Source organism: Brachyhypopomus gauderio, chromosome 7 (assembly GCF_052324685.1).
Source record: "Brachyhypopomus gauderio isolate BG-103 chromosome 7, BGAUD_0.2, whole genome shotgun sequence".
NCBI lineage: Eukaryota > Metazoa > Chordata > Actinopteri > Gymnotiformes > Hypopomidae > Brachyhypopomus > Brachyhypopomus gauderio.
The window spans coordinates 26895717-26922897 of record NC_135217.1 but is presented as its reverse complement, the minus strand read 5'-3'; the positions used below and the strand labels follow the sequence as shown (position 1 = coordinate 26922897).

At 40.5% G+C, this 27181-nt stretch overlaps 2 pseudogenes; both read left to right on the top strand.

Annotated features, from left to right (window-relative positions):
* Positions 1–20157: 20157 nt before the first annotated feature.
* On the top strand, positions 20158–21371 carry LOC143519770 (uncharacterized; annotated as a pseudogene).
* Positions 21372–21458: 87 nt separating this feature from the next.
* LOC143519769 (putative pre-mRNA-splicing factor ATP-dependent RNA helicase DHX32) lies at positions 21459–26816 on the top strand (annotated as a pseudogene).
* Positions 26817–27181: the final 365 nt, after the last annotated feature.

Here is a 27181-nt window from a genome sequence, read left to right as displayed (position 1 = left end):
CGATGGCAGTACAGGGCCTATAGACAACTGAGAGAAAACTTGAGGAGTAATGAATGTCTACTACATATAGACTTCAGTGAGAACTACTCCTGTAAGTATTCTCAAGAAATTCAATCAGCCCATTTCGGAGGGTCACACCAGCAAGCAACCTTACAACCTTACAAAGCCCACATTCCATTGAAGAACTACAACGGCCTGAGGTCATCATGAAAGAAAATATTGGTCAGTGGTGCATTGTCAACTATGACGGTGAACCCTACCCAGGAATCATCCTGGAGGTTGAAGATGATGTAAAAGTGAAATGCATGCATAAGAATGGGACAAACAAGTTTCACTGGCCAAGTCCAAGAGAGGACATTAGTTGGTACAGGGATGACCAGATTGTATGCCTGATGAAAGAGCCAAAACCTTTAAATAAGAGGTCTGTCCAGCTAGAAAAGACAGTGTGGAATTACATAGAAAAACACCTCGGCTGCTGGGTTATTCCATAACTTATTGTTGGTGAAACATCTATGAAATCATTAGACTTAAAATGTTCTTGATATTTACTTTAGGTGTTCAATACATTTTATGGTTGAAAGTGGGGTGCAGGGGACATGAGTTGCTTCTCTTTAATTAATTGTATTGTTGTTCACATGTGTGATGTCCACCCTGTTACATCCTGTCCACCCTGTTTCTCCTCTGTCCACCCTGTTACCTGTGTGTTTTTATATATTAATTAAATAAAAACAACAATTAATATGCATAGCTTTGTGGTTACATGCAGGGAATGAACTGGAAAAATTAAATCATTTAAGAATGTAACCAAATTCCATTAAAATTCATTTTTATTCTAAATGAAATGTATGGAAATTACACTGTGACTTAAAATACAACATATGTTTTTTAGATAATGCTTGTTTATTAATACTTCCTTTAAATACATTTGCAGGATAAAGTGAGGGACATTTTGACTTTTAGAAAATATGAATATTAAAATAACTGTGCATTCAGAACACTTATTAATAGAGATGAGAATGTCTTGTAACAGAGTGGACATTTGTCTTATGTCACATGCAAAGAATTTGGTCAAAATTATTAGAGCATAATATCTTGAGCTGGACCTGTGACGGGCAGGTGTGAGCAACAAAAAGGAAGCGATCACGCCAAGTCTCAGGGAAAAAGGGTGGTTTAATATAAAGTGTGCAAACCTAAAACCCGTGCAATAGATCCAAATTAAGGATATAATGACCAGCGGTCAACTGGTACAAAGACAAGACATATATAGACAGACAAACGACCATCAGGTGGGAACGGATCACGGGCTCCGCCCACCTGAGGGGCGTACACGACGTCACAAAACAACAACAACACAGCCGCTGTGGACAGAGGCGGCCGGTAGGGGGCCGCCTCACCGTGACAGACCCCCCCACCAAGCCGCACTCCCCTCCACTGGGTGTGTGGCACACAGCGGCTGCACAACAACACGAAGGGGCAGGAAGGCAAGGACAGGCAGGGACACACCTCCTGCAGTCCACGAGCTGAAACACAAAACACATAACATTAGTCAGCTCACCTCCCTGGGCGGGACCCTGGACCCACTGGGCCGTCAACAAGACAAAACCACGCCCCGGTCGGTCACAGGGCCCTCACGCCCTAACCGGCCTTAAGCCGCATAGCCCCACAGGTGCGAGGACGGCGGGCCTCGGCTCCTTGTCCGTCCGGGGTGTATGTGTGTGCAGGTTACCTCCCTGGGGCGTGGCTACGTCACCTCCAGGACCCCGTGGAAGGGTCTCCGTCCTGTGCAGGAGCTCTTCAGACCGGAGCCCCATGGTCCCCAAACATCCGGGGGCCCCAGCCCTCTAGGGAGGGGCTCTTTCCGACCGGGCTCCGGTCACCCCACAACATAAGGGGGCTCCTGCCAGCTGGAGACCCCCACAAGGTCCAGGAATGCCACGATTCAACGCCAGGGAGAAGCACCTGCACATAAAACACAAATGCACACACACACCCACACACACCAACACAGAACACAAACGCGCACTACCCTGATCCCCCCTCCAGGGGGGAGGGGTCTCCATCCTAACTCAGGAGAACCCCCCACTTACCTGGTCAGGGCCTCCCTCGGGAGCGACGCCCTCCGTGCCACACCCCATGGCACGGGACCACAGCCGGTCCCCCCCCAAACACACATTCAGGGGGAGGAGCATGCGTGGAATTACACGCAAACATTAGACAACACGTTAGGACACAACACACACGCAAAGACTAGACAAGCAAACAAAAAACGGCGTACACACAAACAGACGGGACCCACAAACGCGCGCTCTACATAAACAGACACAGTGACGCGCCGCTCACGTTCGCAGTCGCTCCCCACATGAAACACAAAACAACACGGGGAGCGAGGCGACGGTGAGGAGCGGCACCCGCGTCACACACAGAACATGTAACATAACACAACGAGCGCGCATACCGATCGACACGTCCGTTCACGCATACACACATTCACAACAACACGAAGAGTTATCGCCAGGAAGACATTCCTGGTCTTCGCCGTGCCACGGACACAACTCGAAAACACGGCGGAACTCTTCACACACACTGACAACAGACCCGAAGAGCTTTCTCAGGGCAGACTGCCCTGGTCCTCGCCGTGCTACACACACACACAAAACACAAAAGCACGGCGGAGCTCTTCAAACAAAACACTACGCAGACAAACACTTACCACGAGACATGACCACGAACAAAGGAGAAAGTAAAAGAGACTCGGCGGCTTCCGAAGGGTGGCTGGTCATTCTGTGACGGGCAGGTGTGAGCAACAAAAAGGAAGCGATCACGCCAAGTCTCAGGGAAAAAGGATGGTTTAATATAAAGTGTGCAAACCTAAAACCCGTGCAATAGATCCAAATTAAGGATATAATGACCAGCGGTCAACTGGTACAAAGACAAGACATATATAGACAGACAAACGACCATCAGGTGGGAACGGATCACGGGCTCCGCCCACCTGAGGGGCGTACACGACGTCACAAAACAACAACAACACAGCCGCTGTGGACAGAGGCGGCCGGTAGGGGGCCGCCTCACCGTGACAGTAAGCTGGTATTCTGCTAATAGATGATTAGAACTTTTATAACAAATCGGCAGTTACACTTTTGGCAGTTACACTTTTGAAATTATAAAAATGTTTACAGAGTGCATCTCTGCATAACTAGAAAGAATTTGTAAGCACTAGAGATTCAACACGTAGTAACCGAGGGATCAGGGCTGTGTTATTACTAATTATTATTAAATGCAATTCGTGGTTTTATGTGGAATCAGCTTTCATGGTGTTCTGTGTGTTTGCCGCAGTTTTCGAAATGCTTTGCAATCCTTTGATAGTTTTAATAGACTGTGTGTAACTATCAATCACGTGTTGAGCATAACAATAAGAAATGTACACGTTTGTATGTAGACATTTACTTGATATCTGTGCCTTTGTCACGTTGTTTTTGAGATTCCTTTGGGCATATTTTGGAGTGCCCAAAGAAGTGGACAACCCGGCACCCGGTTGGAGTAAAGTGCCTTGATCAAGGGCACTTCAGTCATGGCCTGGCAATTGAACCCACAACCCTCCAGTCACAAGACCAGTTCCCTAATCCCCAGACCATGACTGCATGTATATGTACACCAAGGACTAGTCAAAAACACGTGTACACTGAGGTCTAGTCAAAAACACAGATGTGTACACTGTTCTCCACAAACTGCACTCAGAAAAAGATAAAACGTTTCTTTCTGAGACTCCAGTATCTTGAAGTACGCCATGAAATTTCTTGTTTGTTGGCTTGTTTGGTGTCTTTACAGGTCTGAGTTAAATTCAGGACATGTATCCTCTCACTAATGATGACAAATCTGACCTTCCTTCGGGTCTCCAGGCCATTCTGCCAGGGTACCTGAGAAGCCCGTTTGTACATGCGGCACTCAGCTATATTAGCTGTGGCTCTGAGGACGATTTTAAGTGTAATGACAATGACTGCTGGTGTCAGTGACATTTCAGAGAAGATGAACATCTGTTTGCTAATTAGTGACTGATTCTTTGAGTCTTCTAGCTGCCTGATGAACTAGGGTGAGTTTCCTGACCACATGGTGAGTTTCATGCACTTAGTTTTAGAGGACTGTTTGTTGTAATATGAGCATTCTGTGAAACCCTTCATGCATTACATACCTCTTTATTTATATTATTATTTAACAATTCAGTTGCCCCAGGAGTTAATTAATGCAAATTATTTTCCTTTTATAATCATCAAAGTTGGCCCACTATACATTTGATGATAGACAGGTGCATTGTTTGTCATCACTGAGCACTCTGGAAATGTTCAATGATCAATTCAAAATATTCTAACATATACATAATTGAAAAGTCTCTGTTTAAATTAGTAGGCATAAGAGGTAGCCCATTCAGGCATGATACAAAAATGCATTGATGCCTACATTTGTTTTCCTTAATTCAGTTAATACACTGTAGCTTTGTTTATGGCCTATACTTCTAGGGATATAGCTAAACACATATGTTACAACCATTTCTGAACTCGATATGCCCAATTGTTGTCCACATTTAAATGAAAACATTTTGGATAAATATTTTGGATGAATGTTTTAATTACATTAAATTCTGTTCATATTCTCTTATCTCTGTCCAGTCACAGAGTTCAAATTAAATATTTAACAATGAGTCAAATGATGCAACAAATATGTAAGCTGTTGCAAAAAATAATAAATAAATACAGTACAATAAGTGCAGAACATGTACAAGTGCAAAACTCAAATGGAATTTAAATCAGACTTTTCTGCAAATAAAGAATGTTCATTAAATATTATTTTAATTAATCAATCAATCATCAGTTATTTATATAGCACCTTACACAACCAAAGTTGATCAAAGCGCTGTACACAATGGAATCAAAAATAAACTAGTATGGTCTTTTTTATAAACGTTTTTATAAACTAGTATGGTGATTTAGTCCGTGTGCAGTTGGCAATGATACCATTTGCACATAATTAGATGTTGAAAGCCATCCTAAATAAGTGTGTTTTAAGTTTGGCTTTAAATATTGGTAGATCAGTGATGGAACGTGGAACAGTAGGCAAGGCATTCCACAATTTAGGACCTGCTACTGCGAAAGATCCATCACCCCACTGCTTACACCTAGACCGTGGAACCTCCAGTAGATATTGTCCACCTGAACGAAGATCTCTGCCAGGCTGATGTAACTTTATAACGTCACCTATGTAGGGAGTCCATGGACTGCACAGAAAACAAACAGGATTTTAAACTGAATTCTAAATTTTACTGGGAGCCAGTGAAGAGAGTAAAGAACAGGAGTAATGTGATCGTGCTTGCGAGTATTAGAAGAAACCAGGCAGCTGCATTCTGAACCAGTTGCAGGCGATGAAATTTATAAGATTAGTCTATTTTGATTAATTTTCACTGATACACTTTACTGTCTCTTAATATAAAATATTAGTCAAAATTATACTGCTGGATTACAACTAAAAAAGTCTGTTTCTTAGCATTTGATTTTCAAATCAAGGCAATTTTAAAACTGTCCACTAGACGGCGCAATGGTGTAACCAGTGTCCTAAAAAAGTTCAATATTGAAGGTACAAAAATAAATTAAAATATCCTGTGGATTAGGAAACTGGAAGACACCACAGAAACATCCTGGCACAATAAATATGTACATATCTTCATACTACATTTGGTAAAATACTACCACTTGATGTGATGTTAATAGATATTTAAATAGATGTGACATATTCTAAAACTACATACAGTCATATTTTGCAACAGCTATTTCAGTTTAATATATCTAATAACTGATGGACACAGTAATATTTCAGGATTTAAATGAGGTTTATCGTACTAACAGAAAATGTGCAATATGCATTAAAACAAAATTTGACAGGTGCAAAAGTACGGGCACCTCAACAGAAAAGTGACATTAATATTTAGTAGATCCTCCTTTTGCAAAAATAACAGCCTCTAGTCGCTTCCTGTAGGTGTTAATGAGTTCCTGGATCCTGGATAAAGGTATTTTTGACCATTCCTCTTTACAAAACAATTCCAGTTCAGTCAAGTTTGATGGTCGCCGAGCATGGACAGCCCGCTTCAAATCATCCCACAGATGTTCAATGATCTTCAGGTCTGGGACTGGGATGGCCATTCCAGAACATTGTAATTGTTCCTCTGCATGAATGCCTGAGTAGATTTGGAGCGGTGTTTTGGATCATTGTCTTGCTGAAATATCCATCCCCGGCGTAACTTCAACTTGGTCACTGATTCTTGAACATTATTCTCAAGAATCTGCTGATACTGAGTGGAATCCATGCGACCCTCAACTTTAACAAGATTCCCGGTGCTGGCATTGGCCACACAGCCCCAAAGCATGATGGAACCTCCACCACATTTTACAGTGGGTAGCAAGTGTTTTTCTTGGAATGCTGTTTTTTTGCCACCATGCATAACACCTTTTTGTATGACCAAACAACTCAATCTTTGTTTCATCAGTCCACAGGACCTTCTTCCAAAATGAAACTGGCTTGTACAAATGTGCTTTTGCATACCTCAGGCGACTCTGTTTGTGGCGTGCTTCCAGAAACGGCTTCTTTCGCATCACTCTCCCATACAGCTTCTCCTTGTGCAAAGTGCGCTGTATTGTTGACCGACGCACAGTGACACCATCTGCAGGAAGATGATGCTGCAGCTCTTTGGAGGTGGTCTGTGAAATGGTCTTCCATTTCCTTACTATGTTCCTCACAGTGGAAACTGACAGGTTAAATCTCTGAGACAACTTTTTGTATCATTCCCCTGAACAACTATGTTGAACAATCTTTGTTTTCAGATCATTTTGAGAGTTGTTTTGAGAAGCCCATCATGATCTCCTATTCAGAGGAGATTCAAATAGGAGAACAACTTGCAAGTGGCCATCTTAAATACCTTTTCTCATGACTGGATACACCTGGCTATGAAGTTCAAAGCTCAATGCTTCAATAAGTCAGTAAAAAGTAGTTAGCAGTATACAAATCAAGAAAATGATAAGGGTACCCATACTTTTGCACCTGTCAAATTTTGTTTTAATGCATATTGCACATTTTTTGTTAGTACAATAAACCTCATTTCAATCCTGAAATATTACTGTGTCCATCAGTTATTAGATATATGAAACTGAAATAGCTGTTGCAAAAACCCAAATTTTGATTACAACAAACGATTAAGATGAATAGGGATGTCCAAACTTTTTCATATGACTGCACCTACAAATGTTTCCCATAAAGCAGCATATGAGCATGTATCTCTAAATATGAGAATACAACAAAAAGCAGTGTATTATATAAACCATTTGATCATATGCTCGTGTTTAATTGGCAAGTAGTAAAAATAGCTTAAATGCACCAATACTCACACAGTGCACATATATACCACACATAAAGCCAAGAGAGCCAAATATATATCTTTCCACTATACACCATACACATATACAGTATAAGACAAAACACTTATTTAAATGTTAACCTGTGCAAATATGCATGGTTAATATACAAGTCACATAGGGCCACGCCCCCCTCTCTAGCTGTCACTCCGGTACTGTTCAATGTGCCTGTGTTCTCCTCGTCTGTTTATCCCGCCCTGTTTCTATGCTTTCCCTCTGTCTGTCACACCCCTGTCGGTGTTCTCTCCTGCTGTCAGTCCTGTCCATGTCTTCTGTGTAACCTTGTTTAGATCCATTCCCCAGTTAGTCCAGTCCATGTCTTCTGTGTAACCTTGTTTAGATCCATTCCCCAGTTAGTCCAGTCCGTGTCTTCTGTTGTTCACCTTGTCTTGTCTTTCCCTCCTTCCTTGCTTTCAGCTCAGGTGTTTCTAGTTGGTCTTGATGTGTTTGGTACTTGTACTCCCTGTGTTTCAGTCCCTCTTTGGAAGTCATTGTGGTGGTAATCCTGGGGGGTATTCCAGAAAGCGGGGTTAACAAACTCTAAACTTAACCCTGAACTCTGAGTTGTCTTACCCCGATCTGACATACTCAGAGTTTTCGGTTCCAAAAACGGCTGATCGGAGTTAAAGTAATCAGGGTCGCTCAACTCTGAGTAGGTTGACCCAGACAGAAGCGCGTTCACGCGTAACTATAAAAGGCATTCTTAATGGAACGCAGATAAATAGGATTTATCATGGACTTAAACGCGAAAATCAGCCGAGCATCGTATTTCACACCACTGTAGCTTAGGAGTATTAATGACTGCGTATTCAGAATATTTAGATATTATTAAACGTAAATGTAATACTGCGGTAGCTGCTAGAGAAAGGCAGTCAGCATGTCAAAAAATTGCCAACAGAGTTAATGCGTGAGTGAAAAAGATATTTTTATATTTAGCAGAAGGGTGCGATTATATTATTATTTTCTCCACCTTTATAATACTGTATTGAGTTTTTAAATATTTTTTAATTGAACACTTACTGATTCCAGGTCTAATCTGAGTGGTGTGAAACACACATGGCATCAGATAAAAATGAAGTATAAGAATATAGTACAAAGTGGTATGGCTGTATATAAGTATATCTTATTCTTAAAATATATTCTAAAATATATTTATTTACAAGAAAAATGAAATAATGAAACATAACAGTGAATGTGACTGTAATGTATATTAAAAGGTTACAGGGTGGATGGTGGGGTGGGGTGGGTGGTGGTGCATGATTTAATGTGGAAAGCAGTGATTGCAGATGGAGTCTCTGACAACTCCACCATCTCTGTTGTCACCCACATGCATGTAAGGTTCCTCATCTGTGGGCATGTCAAAGATGGTAGGCTGTCGCTCTTCCTGGATGGTTGCAATGTTGTGTAATACCACATATGCCATTATTATGTGGCACACCCTATCAGGGGTTACTCTGAGCCCCTTCAGGCACTGGAACCTGGCCTCGAGGATTCCTAGGGTCATTTAAATTCTTGCCCTGGTTTTGCTGTGGGCCTGATTGTAGCGGGACTGTGGTCCAGGTGCAGGATCTGAATAGGGAGTCATAAGGTAGGCCTATAGGACAGGCAGGGATACCCTCTGTCTCCATGAAGGAGGCCGTCATAGTGTTCTATAATCACACTAGGGTTTGCAATGATTTAACTATTACACTGCATTACACTGATTTAACTACACTGATTTAACACCAAAGGGCTGGTGGACTGGTCTCTGGACTGGTGGCAAATCTGAGATATAGTCAGGGGGAGGTAAGTCTATATATGTCCAGTTTGAGGGAAAGTGGCTGGTGGCAATAGCTACATTAGTTTTGTTACCATTAAAGATAAGTACATTATTCATTAAGTATTATAAAGGTTAGTACCTGTACATTAATGCTATGGATGGATTTTCTGTTTATGTAATCGCCTTCATGTTCTAATGGTGCTGGAATAGGTAGCATATGTAGGTTCCATCAATGCAGCCAACCACTCTAGGAAATCCTTAAAATGTAAATGGTATTAAGTTTGTTATATACTGCTTCTCCTTTGCTTAATTTCTTTATTGTCCGTGTGAATTAAAGACAAACCAACGATGCTGTGGAATTCCTCTTTGATGTCCATAACTGGCTTAAGCCCAGGAAACACCACAAAACTGGGCACTAGTCAATTTAATGCCAGACATAGTTTTTGGACAGACCGACATACAGTAGCTTTGCTGACAGATCCCGCATCTTTTATCTACACTATAAAAAAAACTTCCACTAGCAAAAAACGAAGAGCGATGTATAACAATCTGGAGAGAATTTAGGGCTGATCCGCGATGTGTAATATTTGAAATGTGACGCTTAATAATTTTATTGATGTAAGTATTGGATTGTGCTGAAAAACGATAACGTTCATTAAAAAATAATCCGAAAATGATAGTAGGCCTATGTCTATTCGGGGTTTTATAAGGCGTTCCCGACGAAGAACTCAGCGAATAAACTGAGTTTCAATATCCACATGATCTTCGAGGAAAGGACACGTCATGATGACTTGTTTGTAACTCTGGGTCAGGTCCAAGTTAACCTGCCAGCGAGCAGGTTAGCTTCAGAGCATAAGTTGCTATAGTAACTGACTCCGGTTCTCTCTAAGCTCGGTTTCTGGAATGGAAAACCTCGAGTTTCCGTGAACTCTGAGTTAACTTACCCGGGTTTTCTCGCTTAACCCGCTTCTTGGAACACCCCCCTGGTTGTGTGTTTATCTGCCTTGTTCTGAGTTCTTGTATTTGTTTTATCCTCTGTCTTTTGTTGTCCGAGTTATCCGGTCTGGTTGTTAGTTCTTGATTTGTGATAGCCTCGTTACCCTCGTATCCTCTATGTTAGCACTCCAGCTATAAAACCCTGCTCTCCTCAGCATTTGTGTCTGCTTCTTAGCTCTCAGTCATTACAATACATTTTAAAATGCATTGTATTTATTTCCTTTCTAAGCTTTTTGCCTTGTGGCATTCATTAACACAATCAATGAGGGATTATCTAATGTTTTTGAATTACAATAATGAATGGTTACTGGAACAAAAAATCTACATGGATTTGGCAAGGGTGTTTCAAATATTGCCTAAAATGGAATACATAACCTGGAGGAGCAGTTATGGCCAGTTGACACCTCTGTGAATCACCCCTGATATTGGGTGTAGTCTAAAATCCATGCCCAAAATACAGGTTTTATTTTGAGAAGGGAGAGTCAGTGACACATAAAAATACTGGCTGTAAAATTTAATCATTCATTTACACAACAATCAGCAGGTTGTCCATCACTGCAGGAGATGCTCCATGCGCAGGTTGATAAATGAGAAGCCAGCAAAGGCACCCTGGTCGGTTAGGCCAAACACACCTTTCTCACACATGGACAGGCGGTCATTTAAAAATTCCTGCTCGCAGTCGCTAGAGTCATTGGATGATTTCTGTGGTTGGAGGAGAATGGAAGCAAATCACATGATGAACAGAGGCTGCATTTCAGTATCTGTATTTTTGCAATTTGCTCTATGAGCATACAGTATGAAAAGTAAAAAATAAAAAAAAAACAGGAATGAGAGATGACTGTAAGAAATGGAAAGAAAGCTCATACCACTTTTGGCACGTAAGGGGGTTTGATTTCTCTTCTCTCCAGATCAGCCCAGTTAATGATCTCAAAGAATGAGTGACCTCTGATATTCCCCACAACACCCAGTCTATGAGAAGGGTCTCGCTCAAACAGCTTTGTTCATGGAAGAAAACCAAAAGCAAGAATATTATTCATAATAGAAATATCTCAGTGTGTCTCCTTTCTAAGTGCATAATAGCAGAACTCTATTCATGTCTTGGTTGTGAAGTATTATTAGTATTATTACTATTATTAATGTGTCATCAGGTGTGGTTTTGTGCATGCTTACTCGCTCTAGCAGGTCTCTGGTATCCAGTGTTATACTGTCAGGGAATTCAGGTGTGTCCGTAAGGATGGACTCATAAAGATCATCTACCTCATCACCATTGAATGGAGGCTGACCAATCACCATCCCATACAGGAGCACACCAAATGACCACCAGTCCACAGAAAAAGTATACTGCTGACCCAGAATGATCTACACAGACACACACACATTCACATTCAGGGCATACTGAGTTACATTGACATTGCTACAGGTGAGAACATTCAATGTCAAATTAATTTGATGCCATCTCATACCTCAGGGGCCATGTAGTATGGTGTCCCACAGATGGATGTGGCACGATTGTCACCAAAAATATTCTCCTTACACAGTCCAAAATCCGCTATCTTTATGTGACCATCTCTGTCTAGCATGACATTTTCCAACTTGAGATCTCTAATGCAGGAGAGAATTACAAAAATGTGGCAAAAATGTGGTTTAGTAGACAAGAACAGTAAAGGTGAAAGTACAGAATGTCAATTTAGCTTTGTTTGTGTGTGTAACCTGTGGATGACGCCTTTTCCATGGAGGAACTGCAGTCCACACACAATTTCAGCTGCATAGAATCTGGAAGGAAGAAACAAACCAGGAGCCATCAGACCGCACTATAATTACACATACCTACGTTTATATTTATATAAGGCATACAAAAAACAGCATTGTGTGTGTGTGTGTTGCCTCACGTGGCTCTGTAGAGGTCAAAGGATCCTTCCTCCTGTATGTGGAAGTTCAGGTCACCTCCAGTCAGGTACTCCATTACGAAGTACAAGTATTCCTAACATGCAGACAATGCCATAAACACTTTGGTATGAGTACAAGCAGAATTACTGACTCAACAATCATTTAAATACCACAGTGATTCCATGAAGTATAAGTTACAGTAAACAGTTGTGACAATGCCTGGTGTGGTTAATTACTGCCTACACAAAAGTGTCCTGCTGGACATCCCATTACTATTGACTGAGAGGTGGAGGAACTGTATAATATAACCTTTCATTTGTTCTTTACTACCTTGGCCTGAAAAGAGGAGTAAAGGTGCGTTAGGAAGGGACAGTCCCAGGCCAGCGCCAGCACCCGCTTCTCCACCATGGTGGACTCTACATCCTCATCCATCAGCACCACATCTTTCCTCAAGGCTTTCAAGGCAAACCACTCCTCACTGCCCTTAAGTTCTGCCAGAAAAACCTGAGCAGGGACCAAGGGAGAGAAATAGACAAACAGACCAGAGTGAAAGAAAACACACACACACACACACACACACACACACACACACACACACACACACATCCATGAAATATGAAGATTTGATGGAATAGTGTTTGTTTGGTCTATTCTTGTGGAGATAGTATTTAATAATAGAAGGGCAAAAGGACAGACATGTAAAAATGATAAGACACAGAGTCAGTGCGTGTGTGGAGGACGCGGGAGCAGTGTGACGGGGAAGACTCTACCTTGCCAAAGGCTCCCTTGCCCAGTACACTGTGGAAGGTGAAGTGCTCCGCAGTGATGAGTGTCTGGTGGCTGATCCGGGACAGGGGGCGAGGACTCGAACCCTCACACAGACCACCATATGGAGACACGTCTACAGAGATATACAGTACATTTTTACACATCCAGACTCACCTGGCTGACTTGGGTGAGTGCCTCAGCCAGTAGTTTCTGGCTGATGCTACACAGATTAGCCACTTTAGATTGGCACTTGTGATGAACATTCATGCTTAAATCAAAATATATTAATAGTTGTAAGTTCAAGTGCATATAGTTATTTTTTTGTAATAATTTTTTTCCATCATTGGGTGAATTACAAAGGCAGCCCTGCTCTTCCCTACAGAGATACATGTGACACCATATGCCCTGTGGCAGGAGACGCCAGAAGTAATGCAAAGCGTAAGCTCAGAGGGGATAGAGCTTTTTCCATTGCTGCTCCTAGATCAGCGTTTCTCAAAGTGAGAAGCCCCACTAGTGGGGCGCATGGGTATTGCAGGTGGGGCGCAAGCAATTGGAAGAAATGAACCTTTTTAAGTTCTGAACCGTTTTAATGCCTGTTCGTCTTGCATAAGCCCCGGATGTTTAAAATGTCTGCGGAACAGTGTGAACCAGGGCTAGATTCGGCCCTTTAATGAATTTGTACCGGTCCAATTACATTCGCCACCCCCCCATTTGTATTTTATTACCATTTTGTTTGGGTTATATGGGACAGGTGGGGCATGGAATAAACAACCTACCAACCTACCACTGCATGTTAGACAAGCCCCTTCACTGCCCATTTTTAAAACAAGTCTTAAAACTCACTTTAATTCATTGGCTTTAAACACAGCATGAGACTGTATATTTTTAGTTTTTACTGCTTTAGTTTAATTCTTTGATTTGATTCCTTTTACCGCTTTAGTTAATATTTTTTATCCATTTTTTGTTATTATTTGTTTTATTTCTAATGTTCTATTCTTATGTACAGCACTTTGTTTCGGCTGCCGTTCTTAAAGTGCTCTATAAATAAAGTTGAGTTGAGTTATATGAAAATAACTATTGAACATGTTGATATCAGCAAATTACAATATGTTAACTTGAGATTCACCTAGAGATGGGTTGTAGGAGACCTCAATCTGATCAAGGACAACGGGGAGGTCCTCCTCCCAGTCCTCATCCAGAACGCTGTTATTCAAAGGTACTACTGCAAAAATGATTTTTTCAAGAAGCCATAATTAAATATTACATGAAAGTAACAGGTGAATGTTTTTCATCTGAATTGTGTTAATGTGCGCTTGTCTGATATGAATAGCTATTGAACACGTTGATGTCAGCAAATTATGAAATATGTTATCAAATTGATATTCTGTATGAATGTGTCTTGGTCACCTAGAGATGGGTTATAGGAGTCCTTAGTCTCGTCCAGGAGAACGAGGAGCAGCTCCTTACAGGCCTCATCCAGAATACTGTTATTCAGAGAGACCTCAATCTGATCAAGGCCAACGGGGAGGTCCTCCTCCCAGTCCTCCTCCAGAACGCTGTTATTCAAAGGTGCTACTGCAAAAATGATTTTTTCAAGAAACCATAATTAAATATTACATGAAAGTAACAGGTGAATGTTTTTCATCTGAATTGTGTTAATGTGTGCTTGTCTGATATGAATAGCTATTGAACACGTTGATGTCAGCAAATTATGAAATATGTTATCAAATTGATATTCTGTATGTGTCTTGGTCACCTAGAGATGGGTTATAGGAGTCCTCAGTCTCGTCCAGGAGAACGAGAAGCAGCTCCTTACAGGCCTCATCCAGAATACTGTCATTCAAAGGTGCTACTGCAAAAATGATTTTTTCAACAAGTCCTAATTACATATTACAATGTTTTTTAGCTGAACTGTGTTAATATAAGCATTAGATAAGCAGTAGATATATGCGACATATAGCCTGGTGCGGCTTATACAACATTTTCCATTAAAAAAAAACTTGGTAGGTGCGGCTTATATTGAGGTGCGCTCTATAGTCCAGAAAATACACAACCCATAAAAAATCCCTTTAAAGACTTTTTCTAATCAATAAATATACAAAGCCAAGCAGAAAGACACAAATGTAATTGAATCGTTATTATTTTATTTATATTGAGACTATCACTATTTGTGGACCTAGGTTTGTTGGTATGTTGCCATAGCAACACCACTGACTTCATAAAAATGAACCTGTCAAATTATCAGATTCTTTTTCTATTTTTCACTTATTGGTTTTACCAATAAACACCAAATTCAGCTGTGTTAAAAGAACAAAATAAGCCCCAAAATATGCCCCAAAATAAGGTGTCACCATTGTACTCATTTACTCACTCAAGCCATGGGTGTTGTCGGTCTCCTGTTTTAATTCTGTTCCTCCGTATATCTCCTCTGTGTCTGTGTCCAAATCTTCTTGGGTGCCACAGCACCAGCACCAGAGAAAACTCCTTTTAATATCTTCCCACATCATTGTTTTTACACAGACTGATATGGAATTATACTGTACATGCAATTATATATATACCCTCATTTGTTGTGCCGTCGTTATGACGACAGAGCAGGTATTATGACGTCATGTGTATGTTGTATGTGTATGTTGCATGTTCTTCAAGAGGCTGTGCCTCTTGCCAGGCTGCCATTGCAAATAAGAAAGCTGTTCTTAATGATTTGCCTGGTTAAATAAAGGTTAAATAAAAAAATATAATATATAAAAAAAAAAATAAATAAATGTGGAATTATGGGAATATATATATATATATATATATATATTTTTTTTTATTGAAGTAAAAAAATAATCAATTACAATAAAAATGGCATCAAGATAAAGTACTTTTACCAGTTTGAACGTAGACCACAACAGGTTATTACAATATATTAAAATATAGAATATAAACAAATATTTTTAATATAAATAAACAAAAAAAACCCACAAGAGATATAACTTGTGGACGAGGGATCATCTGAAAGTTTTAGTTCATTAATAGTATGATACAGTTCTATTGCCTGTTTATTATCCATCAACTTCACAGATGCTAAAAAGTGAGCTCTTTTTGAAATGTGAGAAAGGATTGGCAAATCTTTTAAAAATGACATTTGTCACAGTCCTCAGTTTGACTGTGGGGACAGTTAGCGTGTGGGAGCTAGCGGAGAACAATACTGATAGCAGCATCGGAAGACCACTTCAAAAACACCGACGTACAACTCGACCGAAGTATTTCATCATGTTTGAGTCCATGGGCGGTTTGTTAATCGCCCTAATTAACAAACCGCCACTTTCTACAACTCCCATGGTGGGCGCAGAGAAGTGGACAGGAGAGAGAGAGATGGATAAATCTCTGGTTTATATCACCTACGGTAATGATTTAACAGTCTTATCTCTTCTGTGAACGAGTGAATACAGCACGTACTCGTTCCAGCTGCAGCTCGGTCACTTAGGCTCATATATTCGGCGGATATTTGCGTTTCGCCGTGAAAGAAGGAAATAAAAAAACATTAAACAGGGCTCTCAAGTCTCACGCATTGAGCGTGTGACACACGCATTTGACCGTCTTCACACGCTCACACGCCACACTTCCGATTTCACACGGCGAGAAAAAAAAATCTAGTTTATTTACCTCCGATCCATATCTATCTACCTACATAAGTCATGTGACTGCCACACCATTTTAAGGTGAAATATTAGCAAGCTTCATGCTTTAGTTGTGGGAATATAAGCAAAGACGGGTGCGAGTTTCAAGTCATTTGTTGATGTGTTTAATTTGTGTTGTGCTTTAACCTTTTCTTAATTTAATTTTAAGAAAATTTAAGGATTTAATTTAGAATCATCCAAGTACTGTCAGTTCACCACAATTTAGTTGCAATTCAAATTTTGCAGATTTGTTTTAACAAGTTCGGCTTTACCACTATTGTTGTGCCGGCACGGTCAAACTGTCAGTCATTAGATGAAAAGAAAAAAAAAAGTTCCAAATTATTTTGCAATCACGTCGGGGCTCACCAAAAATGTTGCGCTTTAACCTTTTCTTACCTTAGCGCAGCGTGTTCGTTGATTGCAAAAGAAAACATTACCAGTCTTGTCTTTAGCCTTTTATTAAAAAATACACATAGGCCTATTAATTAATTTAATACAGAGATCTCTGGAGAGCTCACATACCCTAATCATGTCACCCCATGTGCAGCTCTGAAGCTGTCTGCTCTCTTCACCATTATATATGCTTTCCTCTAAACATAGGAGCTGCACATTCCATAGTTCAACCTACAGCTGTCTCTATTCTGGAAGCGAGGTCTTACTACCTGGCCTCACCACATAAGGCCACAGTGAGCCTTCTCTTACACATCCCATTTTAGCCTACTGCAAACGCATGGAGTATTGGAAGTGGCACACAAGCGCTTACACCGTCATTCTAGCAACTTGATCCTTAATATAATGTAAGCAAAACATATAGTGATTAATAATAGAGATTTGATTAATACTTTATGACTATTCAAAATATATAAATTATGATAAGCTGTTGATTCAATACTGTAATGTAAACAAACTATGAAGGGATTAAGATGACAATCACAACATTTGCCACCATTATTGTCATGCTAGTGTAGTTTGTCTTTTGCATGGATGCAGTTTACAACTTTACGCCCAAAATTGTTTGCTGGTTATTGGTCAGATTTATCTAGCGTTCATGGCTAGATCTACCAATAGCATTGGAATAACCTTTTTTCTGTGCTTTTCTGGCCATTTGGCTGAAGTTGAGATTTAGTTCATTACCCCTTGCACCTGTAAAAGTTAGGTTTTCTCTGTTATATTGTACTTATCAGAGTGTACAACACTCTTATATTGTACTTATCGTACAATACATAGACATATCCTCAATAATATTTGATAACCGTGACATTGTATATTGTGTTTATTTGTATGTTTGTTCACATAGTATATAACTGAACAGTATTTTTGACACTGGAGCAAAGACCAGTGCTTCAATAACTGACTACATACACAGTGTGGACTGAAGTAGGTGAATAAATATATATATATTTCCCAAACTATGATGAATTAAAATGTAGTTTGTTATGCTATTGTATTATCATTGTCACTGGCATTTAATTCCCTAAGTCACATTATCACATTAATAATGGCACTGCCAACATTAGTAACCAGAAGCCAGGGAGCTACTTGCTAGGGGTGTGGCGAGCCATGGTATTGGGTTAACGAGATGAAATTTTTACTTTAATATATTAATTTCAAAATTGAAATACATGATTGAAAATATTTTATTTGACTAAAACTCACAAAATGCAAAACAGCAGGTGAATTTTGTAAGTAATCATCTTGCAACAGATGTCAATAAATGTTTACTCTAGTTATGAATTATGTATGGTTCCAATTAACCATATGCAGTAAATACAGAACATTATGCAGGTACTGCAGTCGGTTTTACCATAAACTGAACAAATTCTCTCCTAAGACCTTTCCCTAATCTGAATTCTCTTTTTTTCCATTGGAACTTTGGCTTTATATTTAAAAATGCATAGGATGTGCCATTTTGCGACTGGAGCTTTTAGTGTTCAAGGTGCATGGATTTGACTGTATACTAATGTTTAGTTTTGAACCTGGTACAGGCTTGTCATCCTGTGTCTTGTTGCTCTTCCTATAGTCAAAAACAAGTTTGGGATTCCCAGTGCATCTGAACTGTACATTTTTGATGAAAGTGACACGGCAGTGGAGGAAGACATCCTTCTTGAACTGATGGAGGCCAATCCTGACTTATGCCTGACAGTACGTGACAGTGAGTCTGATGAAGGTAGGTTTTGTTAGAATTTGCATTGTAGTCAGTATAATCATGCTACCAGCATAAGTTTGCAAATGTACGTTTGGTTATAAGCATCCCATTCTTGCTATACAAAGCCACAGCTTGCTATGTCAAAGTTGTATATATTTTTCTGAAAAAAATTAACTTTGCAGTTTAGATTATTTTTCTTTCACTCCATGACCCAAAAGTGCATATTTGGTGTACTGTATTTTAACTGTAAATTACTGTTCATAAAATAATGACCAGTATTGTCACGTATGGCTACGCCCCCTCTCCTAGCTGTCACTCTGGGTTCCCTCGTGTCTGTGTTCCTTGCCCGTTTGTCCCGCCCTGCTTGTTTATTTTGATAATTCCCTATTGTCTGCCACGCCCGTCGTTATTGTTCTCACCTGTTCCCAGTTAGTTCTGTGTATATTAGTCCCTGTGTCTCCCAGGTCTAGTTATCGGTTGTTTTGTTCATTCTGTCAGTTGTGCTTTCCTGTTCGCTGTTTTCATCCCGCTCGTGAGTTTGCTCTGTGTTTCTGTCATCCGTATAGATCTCTGCCTGTTCCGTGTTTCTCCGTTTTGTTTAGTTCCCTGTCCAAGTATGCCTGTGTACCTTTCATGTTCTGGCTGCCCTCCTGGTTTGACCCACGCCTGTCCTTTCAATCACGGTTTTGGTATTCCCTTGAATAAATCTCGCTCTCCTCAGTGTTTGTGTCCACCTCCCTGTTCTGCCCAGCGCAGACCGTTACAAGTATTGTTTTGTCATTTTTTAAAAATCACTTAGGTGTAGAGTGAACATATGAAATCCTCTCGTTGCAATTTAAGGTGTGTTGGTGTCACTAAAGATTAGGTGGATTATTTACATTTCTTTCCTTTTATTATGCAATTATATAAACCATAGTGTGACACATTGATAAATATATATACCACCACACCTTTTTGGATACATTTTGTCTTCCTTTTTTATACAAGTATCTAAAACAAAAATCCTCCTTTAGATCAATCAGCATTTTCCCTCACGGATACGCTGTCACCTTCAAGTGACAATGACCTCTTTACTCGACACTCCAGAGACAGACCTGTTCATAACTTCAGAGATGGGAACCCACCTACCACAGTGTTTTCTGAGGCTGAGGCTGCAAAAGAGGTACTTGAGTCATTGATTTATACAATTTGGACTCAACACCATCAGTAAACTTTGAACTTCAAAATGTGAAATTTAGAATTGTGTGGATGTGTGTGGGACTGAACTGGAAGAAGGACAACCATTTTCTAACTGGCCAGCCATAAACAGTAAGTGGTACAGTAAATTGTATTTGATAACTTGATACTGGCAAGAGTACACAAACCAGTCACAGCACGTGGAATTTGTCACAGACAAAGTCGCTCATTACAACAAATCCCATGAAAGTAATTTTTGATTCTGAATTGTATAGTGAAAACATTTCTCACGTGTGGATTTAATAGATGGTAGAAAATGCCTTGGTTATGAAACCTGGAGGTCAGCATGTCCTTGAAGTGTACAAGTCAGAAATTACTGAATCATCGGACCCGGAGGCAGCTTGTCAACATATTGGCTAGCCATATGACTGAAATGCATGGGTAAGTTCGTCTTAAACTGTTTTAACCGTTAAACTGTTTTTTGTAAACTGAATGAATGGCATTGAATTAGTGCCCTGTAGTAGGACATGTTTATTTATTTTTTTAAATTGCTTTTTCTTTAAAGGAGGATTCCGTCCCGTAAACAGAAGGAGAAGTATGCCCTGGGGATCATTACACTTTTTCCTTCACTGAAGGATCCTTTTTCTCCAAAGGGCTATGTACGTTTAAAGTACTTATTTTCAGAAATTATACCAGTTTTACATAGAGACAGAACTCTTAAGTGTCATTAGGGGAAAACATTGTGCTCAGTTTGAATAGAAGTGAATAGGGAAATTGACTTGTAATGTAACAATAGCTCATTGAGACACCAGGCAGGCTAAGCTAGTTAACATAGCAAGCTCTGTAAAGTTTATCAGATTTTAATCTGTGATAAAAGAACAATGAATGATGGAACTATGTCATTTTTTTTTATTAACAGGAGCATTTCTATGATTGCGAAAAGAGCACAGGATATTTAGCATGGCGCCTGAAGACGATGTCCAGGAATAAATCTCAACAATCAGTTAAGGCAACCACAGTGTCACAAGCACAAGGAACAAATCACAGAAGATCAGTAGCATCAGTGCCTGAGCACCTTGATGGAGATGCCTGCCAGGAAGCTCTATCATTTCTTGTTCATTGTCATGATGAACCAAAAGTGTTGAAGATGAAGATGTCCTTTGAACATCACCAGAACCTAGTGCATGACTCACAGAGAACGACAGATGTCCTAAAAACATTCCCACGTTTTTTAGATGTCAAAGGACTAGTGAGTTGTGCATTGGTTTTTAAAATCCAGGCTTTCATTTGGTTTGGCTGTTTACAGTGCATTGACCACTGATACATTTGTATGTGTATTTGATCAACAGCTGAATCAAGATTTTGTGCTGCTGTTTGGTGAGGAAACGTCCTCCAGGTTGCTTGAGAAGTGGGACACAACCTTCAAGCCGAAGGTTATCGAAGAGTCCAAACACCTGACTAAGTCAACCGAGCTGCACCGACTTCTAAATGCTGCTGAGAAACATGACACCAGTAAGTAAGATAGTCTTGGTATCTAGTCAGTTGGCTAGTGTTATGTATTTTTTATGTCTAACTGATGGCGAGTTATTGTTTGTGTCTCCCGCCTCATGCAGGCTTTAGAAGAGCTGGACTATCTAACGGCTCTGGATAATGATGGGAACCTGTCTGAGATTGCAGTGATTATGTCTGAGTTGCCTCTGGAACCGCAGATGGCTAAGAGTCTGCTGGCCTCCTGCGAGTTTGACTGTGCGAGTGAGGTGCTAACCATTGCTGCCATGTTAACAGGTAATGTCATTCATTCTAACAGGCAAGAATAATGTGTAAGCCATGTATTTTCACCCCACTGTCTATCCATCCATACATGAACCATTTTGACAAACCACCTTATTATTGTTTTGTTTTTCTATACATCTGCATATCAGTGACTACATCTTTCATTATAGTGAAACTAATTCATCTGTTTAGTTAGGAGAAAAGATTCTGGTACTGTTTAGTTTTCGTGTTTGGTTGTGTCAGCATCTTTTTAAACTAGACTCACACCTCAACAGGTAGTACAGGTAGGGCAAGCTAGGACAACACCTAGCAATGTCAGGGGTTTGATTCCTAGAGATATACAGCGTATGTTTGTACTGATATATGTAATTCATGTAAGTTGCTCTGAAAAAAGCATCTGCCAAATACGGAAAACTTAAATCACATTTTGCTATAACATACATTCTATTCTGTGGAGCGGTAGTAGGGCTGCCAGATATGAACATTGAGGTTACCTTCATTAGGACCGGCATTTTGACACCTTATTGAACATGTTGGTTCATGATAAAAAGACACATTTTTCACCCTGCTGTATAAACTGTTTCATCCAGATACTTCTCACTCTATGTAGCTCATGTCAGTGTTGCAGACATGATAAATTAAACTGACTGAATTGACTGAATCCATGGTTTATGAAGTGTCCTATCCTCTTGCAGCTCCATCTTGCTTCCTGGCCCCTCCTCCTTATCAATGTGTACAACGCCTACAAACACAGCCAGCACAGCTCACGTGAGTCACGTGAGAATTAAAACACACCAGACTCATTAACATATCAAACCCAGAATGTGAACTAAATGTGTATTGTTAGTAAACATATTCACTTCCATTTACTAAGACCTATTTTATATTTGACTCTTTCAGTGTGTTTATTGAACGTTCTAAGCACCCCAAACATTTATTATATCAAATGTAGTGGTGGGACTTTAACGCGTTAATTTCGATTAATTAATTACAGGAAAACTAACAAACTAAAAAAATTAATGCATTTTAACACATTTAACGCATGAGACACTTTTGCACCATGGAATGTTTCTCAGTGCACGAGTTCCAGACATACAGATTATATGGACGCACAATAAGATGAGCATGATGGAGATGACTAAAGAGGCTACGCTGGTGGATGGGAAATTTAAATATAAGAAACTTCCAGATGGAAGTACAAACACAAATAGTGTTATTTGCACTTTATGTAGGAAGGAGTTCGCTTATCACAGGAGCACTTCCACCCTTCATTACCACCTCAACGCAAAACATGTTGGGGCTAACACGCAGGTCAGTAATGATAACTTAGCTGATAAATGTATTCCTAGTACGAGCAAACAGTGTCGCCAGTCAACACTCGACCACATGTCGGGGTTCAAATTAAGAAACAAAATTGACCAATTCACTGGCGAGATGGATTGCTGTGGACTGTAGAGCGCTCTCTGTGGTCGAAGGCTTAAGTAAGACGCGGCAAGTATGAATGTTTCCGCCGTTCGCAGAGGTTGGACCTCTATTAGCAACAAGAATTATCTTGGTGTGACAGCTTATATTATAGATGATGAATGTGAAGTCGGTTCACATAAGGGTCACTTTGAATGTTGTGTCACCATACCATATCAGTTCTGGCCAAATTTGATGATGTGTTTCTTGTATCTATAATTTTTACAAAGTTTAGTTTCTTAATAGAAATTTTAGATTTTTCTTAGTTTCTTCCATAACCAATACTGATGCATCTTATGTTGCTGTTTGTTGACCAAGCTGACTAGCACTAATAACTAAAACATACCGCAAGCAAGTGTGTTGTGCTACTACAATTCTCTATTTTTAAACCATTCAAAAACTGGAGCAGTTTGTCCTGACAAAGCAACCTGAAACTTCAAACTACAAAGAAAACAGACCAAATCATAATGAACATACATTGACCATTGTAACAAAAAATATGTCTTTTGATATTAATTGTCTTATTTTCTTAAAATACTCTGCTCAAAAAAATAAAGGGAACACATCCAAATAACACATCCTAGATCTGAATGAATGAAATATTCTCATTGAATACTTTGTTCTGTACAAAGTTGAATGTGCTGACAACAAAATCACACAAAAATCATCAATGGAAATCAAATTTATTAACCAATGGAGGCCTGGATTTGGAGCCACACACAAAATTAAAGTGGAAAAACACACTACAGGCTGATCCAACTTTGATGTAATGTCCTTAAAACAAGTCAAAATGAGGCTCAGTATTGTGTGTGGCCTCCACGTGCCTGTATGACCTCCCTACAACGCCTGGGCATGCTCCTGATGAGGTGGCGGATGGTCTCCTGAGGGATCTCCTCCCAGACCTGGACTAAAGCATCCGCCAACTCCTGGACAGTCTGTGGTGCAATGTGACGTTGGTGGATGGAGCATGATATCCCAGATGTGCTCAATCGGATTCAGGTCTGGGGAACGGGCGGGCCAGTCCATAGCTTCAATGCCTTCATCTTGCAGGAACTGCTGACACACTCCAGCCACATGAGGTCTAGCATTGTCCTGCATTAGGAGGAACCCAGGGCCAACCGCACCAGCATATGGTCTGACAAGGGGTCTGAGGATCTCATCTTGGTACCTAATGGCAGTCAGGCTACCTCTGGTGAGCACATGGAGGGCTGTGCGGCCCTCCAAAGAAATGCCACCCCACACCATTACTGACCCACTGCCAAACCGGTCATGCTGAAGGATGTTGCAGGCAGCAGATCGCTCTCCACGGCGTCTCCAGACTCTGTCACGTCTGCCACGTGCTCAGTGTGAACCTGCTTTCATCTGTGAAGAGCACAAGGCGCCAGTGGCGAATTTGCCAATCCTGGTGTTCTCTGGCAAATGCCAAGCGTCCTGCACGGTGTTGGGCTGTGAGCACAACCCCCATCTGTGGACGTCGGGCCCACATACCGTCCTCATGGAGTCGGTTTCTAACCGTTTGTGCAGACACATGCACATTTGTGGCGTGCTGGAGGTCATTTTGCAGGGCTCTGGCAGTGCTCCTCCTGTTCCTTCTTGCACAAAGGCGGAGTTAGCGGTCCTGCTGCTGGGTTGTTGCCCTCCTACGGCCTCCTCCACTTCTCCTGGTGTACTGGCCTGTCTCCTGGTAGCGTCTCCAGCCTCTGGACACTACGCTGACAGACACATCAAACCTTCTTGCCACAGCTCGTATTGATGTGCCATCCTGGATGAGCGGCACTACCTGAGCCACTTGTGTGGGTTGTAGAGTCCGTCTCATGCTACCACGAGTGTGAAAGGACCACCAACATTCAAAAGTGACCAAAACATCAGCCAGAAAGCATAGGTACTGGGAAGTGGTCTGTGGTCCCCACCTGCAGAACCACTCCTTTATAGGGGGGGTCTTGCTAATTGCCTCTCATTTCTACCTGTTGTCTATTCCATTTGCACAACAGCAGGTGAAATTGATTCACAATCCGTGTTGCTTCCTAACTGAACAGGTTGGTTTCAAAGAAGTGTGGTTGACTTGGAGTTATATTGTGTTGTTTAAGAGTTCCCTTTATTTTTTTGAGCAGTGTATATGTTCTGAGAAAATCAACAAATCAATGAATTGCAGAGTGTTAAATACATTTAAAAAGCACACATATTCACTTAACTATTTTGCTATATTCCAGAGCAGTGGAAGCGACAGCATAATTTACAGAATAATTTAATTACAGAATAATTCAATTATTGTGGAACTGTTGATTTACTGCAGGTTCCAGTTTAGCACAATGGTGTGCTGATCATTACCTGAGTCTGGCTGCTCTGCAAACAGCCGATGCTGTTCGTGCAGAGCTCGCTGAGATCCTGAGGCGGATAGAGCTCCAGGTATCTTCACCTGCGTTCGGCTCCAAGACCAACTGAACACCAAGCAGGTCCTACTGGCAGGCTTCTTCATGCAGGTAAAGCCATTAGACTCAGTATTCAGGCCATTAGACTCAGTATTCAGGCCATTAGACTCAGTATTCGGGCCATTAGACTCAGTATTCGGGCCATTAGACTCAGTATTCGGGCCATTAGATTCAGCATTCAGGCCATTAGACTCAGTATGAACGGCAGTTTCCAGTCTGGATGAGAAACTTCTTTGGTCAAGTTTTCTCATAATAAATCTTCAATGTAATACAACGAAATTTGTGCACAGTTCTTCTCACACAAGCCAGTATTTGTTAATATCCCATCAAATGCTCTTTGTAGTGTATATTTATAATGCAAACCAATGCTTGCTGTATGGGTTTCTAACTTAAAAGACCTCACAGGAATCATTAAATTTAGCTTTGACCCTAAGTGCCTGTTCCAATATCCCAGGTGGCCAGGGACATTGATGGATCAGGGAATTACTTCATTCTTACCCACAAGCACGTGGCTCAGATCCACCCTCTCTCGTGTTATGGGACTGAGCCACACAAACAGAACCTTCCAGTGGGTTGTATACCATGAGCACACGCTGTCAGAGAATAACTGCATCAGAACCGTCACCCAGATTTCAGCACGAGTAAGTCTTTTTTATGAGTTTTAAACGTGGTGTTTAATGCAACAACTATTATTAATGTAATGATCCTTTAGTTTGCATTTGATGAATGCTAATATGCCAGTGAGGTTTTTACTGCTAGAGAGTTTTTACACAGAACAGTCAAACCCATCAAATCCAGTTTTGCCCTGACATTGTTTGTCATGTAGCTAATTTTCTATTCTGGTTCGTTTGTTCCATTCCTCTGTACCTTTAGAGGCTAGAGCTGGAGGTTGAACTTGAATTAATGTCTTTACTTTCAAATGGCATGTACTTTCGAATGGCATGTGATTCTAAAATTACTTTTCATGTTATTTTATTCTTCCAACACCCTTTAGAGTTCAGGAATGTATGAAAACTGGAGATAATGACAAATGAAATGTAGTCAAATATGTAGACACATTCCTTTGTGTTTATATTGAAGTGTCTAATATTCACATTTCTGTTTATTATTCGTATGAACAGGTTCATCTGCATGGCTCCTCAATACTTCTTCTACAACTTGCCCCCTAGTGAGAGTAAAGAGGTACTGCAGCACATCACAGAGCACAGCTCAGCTGCACCCCCCAAGGGCAAGAGGGAACCCCAGATCCAGAACAACACCACCCATGAAGAACAGCCTTATGAACGCTGTGTCATACAGTGACGATGGAAAAATACATAAAGACATTAACAAGTAAATGGACTTCTAGAGGCATTAGTGAGACTCAAATTAAGGAACAGGAAACGGGTATTTAAATGCTGTACTGCAGTAGCCGCGCTAGTTTGAATGCACGTGAAGCTCTAGAGACTCGCATGTTGTTTCACATGTTGTTCCAAAACTGCAGCTACAAGTTTTGGAGTGTTGTATTTGAAGGAAGAAAAACTAGGATATTTTAGTTACATGGGGAAAATGATAGTAGTACTGGCTGCATTCTCTGGTTTTCAGGGTTTTTTGTGGTTGCCATTTTTTGTTTGGGTAAAGCAAAATACTTTAAATAGATTAAACTAGATTTCTGTCAATCTGTCAGC